Genomic DNA, 6,016 nt, shown 5'->3' with positions numbered 1-6,016 from the left:
TTGGTACTCTCCCCTGTCTCAGGTATGTTTCATCCTCCCAACTGTATTCTCAGTGAAGTGCCTGCACAAAGTAGATACTTGGCAAATGCTTGCTGAAGTGAATCAAACTGAATCCTAGGGCAGAGCGAATAGCTTATCCACAGACGCAAGGCGCACCCACCACGGTACACCACGATGATAAATGGGGGTGTTGGAGTGGGTGGCACTTCGTGGCAAGGTAGGAGGACAGCCTGGGCGGCTTCACTCCTGCCGTGAAAGCAGAGAAGCCCCGGGCTCCTTGAAGAACTAGGATGGTGGGAGGGAGCAAGGAGAGGAGCATCCGTGTGACGGGCTCTGGGGGGTAACTCAGCCACATGGACTCTGATGGGCAGTAGAGCCAGGGCAGAATTTCACAGGGACCGGGAAGTGTTCAGCAAGAAAAACTGAAGCAGAGCCTCAGGGTTAAAAGAGCCCATAGAAATCATCTGATGGAATCCCCAGCGTGTGAAACGGTAAGGGTGGGGTTGGGGCGGGAGGGCGGGAGGGCGGGAGGAATGACTAAGTACCGGCATATCGGGTTGATGATCTGGTATAACACGCTGATACTGCGGGAGAAAAAGGAATTGCAAGCCAGGGTAAGGAAAATCAAGGAAGGGTTCTCATCGGCCTGGCTGGCTCCGGGCTGTGTCCATTCTACCCATCCCAGAGGCCAGGAGATCTCATGCTTCTTTCTGCGCCAGTTACCAGAAGCAGTGAGGGAAAGGGAGCTGGGAAGACACAAACGAGGCATGCTGGTATTTCGAACCATTTCGGTCCATCTGGAGCCAGGATCTATACCTTGTTTTTTGCAGATAGCATTCAAAGGTAGCATACCAGAGGGGTAGTGTGGGGTTTTAAGGGACCATGAAATGGTCCCATGAAATGCTACAGGCAAGAAAGACGTGGGATAGTCTGAAACAGTTGACTAGAAACGCGAAGGAACACAGTGAAACCCTGAAAGCATTTTGGGCATTCAAATGAATGTGCCCTAAGGCAGTGTTTCTCCAAGTGTGGTCTGGGGATCCCTGGGGGACTCTGAGACCCTTTCAGAGGATCCTCAAGGTCAAAGCTATTTTTATAATAATATCGGATGTTATTTGCTTATTTCACTCCCATTCCCTCACAAATGTACAGTGGAGAAGGAGAGCGAGATGTTCCAGGGAGTTCCGGCTTGTGCTAATGCTACACATTGAATCCAGAAGCAGGGATGAGACCCCTGCTCCCCCCTGAAGCCAGATATCAAAGAGATCTGCAAAAATGTAAAACAGGGCTGCTCTTCACATTCTCTTCTGTCTTGTTTGTGAAAGTAGTTACTTTACATAAAGATAAATTATTTATGTTAACCATGCAATGGGTTCCTTGTTATTTCTGACATTAATTGATATGTAAATATTTTTTAAAATTCTCAGTTTTACTTTCTGATATGGTGTTAATAGATATAACCCACGTAAAAAAAAGCTCTTTGGAATTCTCATTAATTTATAAGTGTAAAGGGGTTCTGGGACCAAAGAGTTTAAGAATCGTTGTCTTCAGGTCGTGTTAATTCCCTGGCAATGAAGAGGGGAGGGGAATTCATGTTTTCCCAGTTGGCATTTTTGTTGCCGACAGTTTGTTTTAATACTGAGGTTATACTGAACGAACGATAATACTTGCCATCCTGTGGAGAGAGTCCCATGCGGGGACTAGAGGAAAGATTACGCATGGAATTGGGGCAGACCATCTTGTCTTTAACCCCCCATTCCTCTGGGGAACGGGTCATGATCAAGTTACTTACTATTTTTGAATCGCAATTTCTCATTAATAAAATGTGGATGGTAACAGCTGCCCATCTCACTGGAATTTTGTGAAGATGAAAGCAGGTGTTTGTGAGAGCATCTAGCCGATCACCAAGTAATAACAGGTGCTCCCTCTCAGGTGACTCAAAGGATCAGTCACTTCAGAGTCTCCAGTAAGAGTTCTAAAGTTCCCAAGGGTGGTTCTGCCTGGTCTCTGGCCTCATCCAGTCCCATAAGTGTCTTGCCTCTGAAGAATCAATTCACTGGCTCATGGGACCTTTTTTTTTTTTTTTTACAAGGCCAGTGCCACTGAATGATATTTCCTGGATTTGCTTAGTCTTGGTGGGCCTAGTGAGGCTACCAGGGGAAATTGGCATATAGATATATCTTTGGGCGATTTTGCACAAACACTCTGTCCTCTTTCTTTGGGATCCGTATGGGCCTGGAAGGGAGGGGAACAGCCCCCCAGAGTGTTACCTAGCAACTATCGGAGTTCAGGTGAAATCTGCTAATTAGATTGGTATGAAGTGTGGCCGGCGAGGGATTGCCTAGCAACCGGCAGCCTCCTGGACCTCCTTGCAGATTTTGGCAGAGGGGCATCCATACCCTCCAGAAGGGTTCCCCCAAAGTTGCTGGCTCCTGGAAGATTTCAACCAAATTGATCCACCCTGACAGTCTCTTTCTGGTTCTCTCCATCCCTTTCTCTCTCCTACCCCTTTCTCTATTTCTCATCAATCAATCCACCTGGTAGCTAAAAGAAAGTTGAACTTTGGAGGGAAGCAACAAGGCCTAGTGGAAAGGGCATGAGTTCTGGAACCAACTAACTATGGATTTCAAACCCATTTTGCCACTTACTGATTCTGTGAGTTAAATAAGCTGCCTCATCTCTCTGAGTGTGTTTCTTTGTCTATGAAACAGGATATGATAGAGCCAGGCTCAGAAGGCTATGGTGAGGTTTAAATTCAATAAGACCTAGACTGCCTGCCACATGGTGGTACTCACCAAAAGTTCCTTCTTGCCACTCCCCCTCTTTGCAAATTAGATATTTCTGACTCTGTTGGAATCAATCAGAAGGATTAAACCATCAGAAATACACACCTAAGACATAAACAGTAGAGAGGAGTATACTGCAGTTATTCACACATAATACTGTATTTTATATAAATATATTGGGAACCACTTCTCCTGCCAGTTCTTCAAAACTGGACCCTCAAAAATGGAAAGAGAGAACAAAATATGTTTGATCACTGGTAAAGGTTTTTTTTTTTTTTTTTTTAACCATCATGCCCATAGAAGATGCTATCAGATCATTAATCTGCTGCATCAGAAGCATTCGGATGCTACGGTAGACAGAAGAATGGTCCCCAAAGATGCCCACGTCCTAACCCCCACTATCTGTGAGTAGGTTTCTTTACAACGTGAAAGGAATTCTGCGGATGTGATTAAGTCAAGGATCTTGAGATTATCTTGGATTGTCATCAGGATCCTTCTAAGAGAAAGAGGGAGGCAGGAGGGGGGCGGACAGAAGATGCTCCCCTGCTGGTTCTGAAGAAGGAAGGGGTCGCAAGTCAAGGGATGTGGTGGTCTCTAAAAACCCTGTCTCCAAATATAGTCATACTGGGGGGTTAGGGTTTCAAGCCTTGAATTTTGGGGGAACACAGTTTGGTTTATAACAGTTCCTCACAACTTAACCTCCTGTTGCTTTTGCTGTATCGTGTTTGTTAGAACCGAGCCCAGGCTCAAGGAGGGGAGATGACGTGAGGGCATGCAGACCAGGAGAAGGCATCACCGGGGTAGCTTCAAGGCTGCCTATCACCGTCATTTGTTCGTAGAATGAAACTTTACTGACTGCCTACTCTGTCCCTTGGTGCAGCAACAGCAAATAAGACACGCAAGATCCTATACCTCCTAGAGCTTGCATTCTGGGAAGAGAGAGGATATATATCGTCTATAGCTTTATCTAGAGAATTATCTAGATCTGTATCTATAATTTATATACTTATTCCTTATTTGTCTGTTTAAATAAAAAAAAATTTGAAGAGAGTTGTTTTAGATTGTCTGCTGTGCTTTTCTTTCTTTTTTACTGAGTTCTCTTTACATTTCTAAGAGCCGTTGCCTTGAATATTATTTATTGCATACATTTTCATGTATTTATTATCATAACTTCTTCATGGAGTGACTGTCATTTATAATATCCTTCTTTAAGCTGTTTAAATTTTTGGCCTAACATTTTATCCTCAGATTTTTTCTACCCCTGTTTCTTTTTGTTTGCTTTTCTTAATATCTGTTTGCTCATCTAATGTTTTTCAACTTCACTGTGTCATTTTGTTTTAGGTGCATCTCTTCTAAAGATTTTATTTATTTATTTACTTATTTATTTATTTGAGAGAGAGAGGAGGTGGGAGGAGCTGAGGGAGAGGGACAAGCAGATTCCCCGCTGAGGACAGAGCCTGATGATGTGGGCTGATCCTATGACCTTGAGATCATGACCTGAGCCAAAATCAAGAGTTGGGCACTTTACCCATTGAGCCACCCAGGTGCTTCCTAGGTTCATCTCTTTTAAACAAAACATAATTCCATTTTTGTTTTTCAAATCTGTTCTAAGGATCTTGACTTTTTTATAGCAGAATTCAACTCTCTTACATTTATGGGGCATCCAGGATGCTTGGTCTTATTCTTGCTGTTTAATTTTATGCTCTCTCTTTGTTATACTTTCTATTTGTTTCCTTATTTCCTCATTACTTATATTTATTAAATTGATGAAATATTCTTTATTTCTTTTCTTTTTCTTTCCAGTTGGAAATTAGAAGTTCTAATATGCATTTATATTCTGCTAGTGTTTACCTTTAAACATTTAATAAACATATTTAAACTTACATTTTGCTAACAGTTACAAAAATGAATAGTAACCATGACCCTTCAGTTCTGTTGAAATAATTAGGAATATTAGTTTTATGTTAACTTTCTTTCTTCTTTCTCTCTCTCTTTCTTCTTTCTTTCTTTCTTTCTTTCTTTCTTTCTTTCTTTCTTTCTTTCTTTCTCTTTCTTTCTCTCTCTCTCTCTCTCTCTCTCTCTCTCTCTTTCTCTCTTTCTCTCTTTCTCTCTTTCTTTCTTTTTCTTTCTTTCTTTCTTTCTTTCTTTCTTTCTTTCTTTCTTTCTTTCTTTCTTTCTTTCTTTTTCTTTCTTTCTTTCTTTCTTTCTTTCTTCTTTTTTTCTTTCTTCCTAGAGAGGGAGAGAGAGACAGAGGGGCAGAGGGAGAGAGAGAGAATCTTAAGCAGGCTCCATGCCTAGCATGGAGCCTGATGTAGGGCTCGACCTCATGACCCTGAGATCATGACCTGAGCTGTAATCAAGAGTCAGACGCTTAACAAACTGAGACCCAGGCACCCCATGTTAACTTTTTTTCTTAGAGCATGTCTTTTATAGTTCAAGAATCCATTAACAATTGCATTGCAGTTTTAAGTCACCTTTTGATCATTTACTTAGATTTAATTATAAATAAATGTTTATTCATTTCATTGTAGGGGGCATTCGGCCTCTTTGTTCATCTGCCTGAGGACAGGGACCATTAAAAGGATAGTTTCTTGGAGTGCCTGGGGTGGTTCAGTCAGTTAAGCATCTGCCTTCAGCTCAGGTCATGATCTCGGGGTCCTGGGATTGAGTCCCGCATCGGACTCCCTGCTCAGCAGGGAGCCTGCTTCTCCGTCTCCCTCTCCCTTTGCTACTCCCCCTTGCTTGCTCTCTCTCTTTCTCAAATGAATAAATAAAATCTTAAAAAAAAAAAAAGAATAGTTTCTTATATTCCCCCAGAGCCTTACACACAGTAAGTGGTTCACACTGGTAGTGTGATGCTGGAGACATAGGATTGGCTCTGAAGCTTGACCTGTGTTTGTCTCATCTCTGCCACTTGTCAGTGTCACGAGCTTAAGTAAACCATTAACATCACTGACCTGCAGCTTCCTCAGCTCTAAGATAGTAATAACTTGGCAGGCTGGTTAAAAAGGATGAGAGGATCAAATCTGCAACAATTTTGAGACCCACAGTGCACAACTGCTGGGTAAACTAGTGGATGTGTGGGAAATGAAGAAAAACAGAGATAAAGCCTAGAGACTTGGATATATCCTGAATGTGAAGCCCACTCCCTGGAGCCTCTCTTTGTAGCCTCTGCTTTTCAGCCGAAAGTGTTTTGGGTGAGCTTGGCCAAGAAGTGGCTGCACGATGTA

At 42.6% G+C, this 6,016-nt stretch overlaps 1 long non-coding RNA gene across 1 annotated transcript; it reads left to right on the top strand.

Moving 5' to 3' along the window:
* Positions 1 to 380: 380 nt before the first annotated feature.
* LOC113939185 lies at positions 381 to 3,640 on the top strand. Its single transcript, XR_003525160.1, has 3 exons — positions 381 to 491; positions 3,087 to 3,190; positions 3,519 to 3,640. It is a non-coding gene; the product is annotated as an uncharacterized LOC113939185 (long non-coding RNA).
* Positions 3,641 to 6,016: the final 2,376 nt, after the last annotated feature.

Source organism: Zalophus californianus, chromosome 16 (genome assembly GCF_009762305.2).
Source record: "Zalophus californianus isolate mZalCal1 chromosome 16, mZalCal1.pri.v2, whole genome shotgun sequence".
Classification (NCBI taxonomy): Eukaryota; Metazoa; Chordata; class Mammalia; order Carnivora; family Otariidae; genus Zalophus; species Zalophus californianus.
The sequence above is the reverse complement of the archived record's forward strand: the minus strand, read 5'-3'. Positions and strand labels throughout refer to the sequence as shown.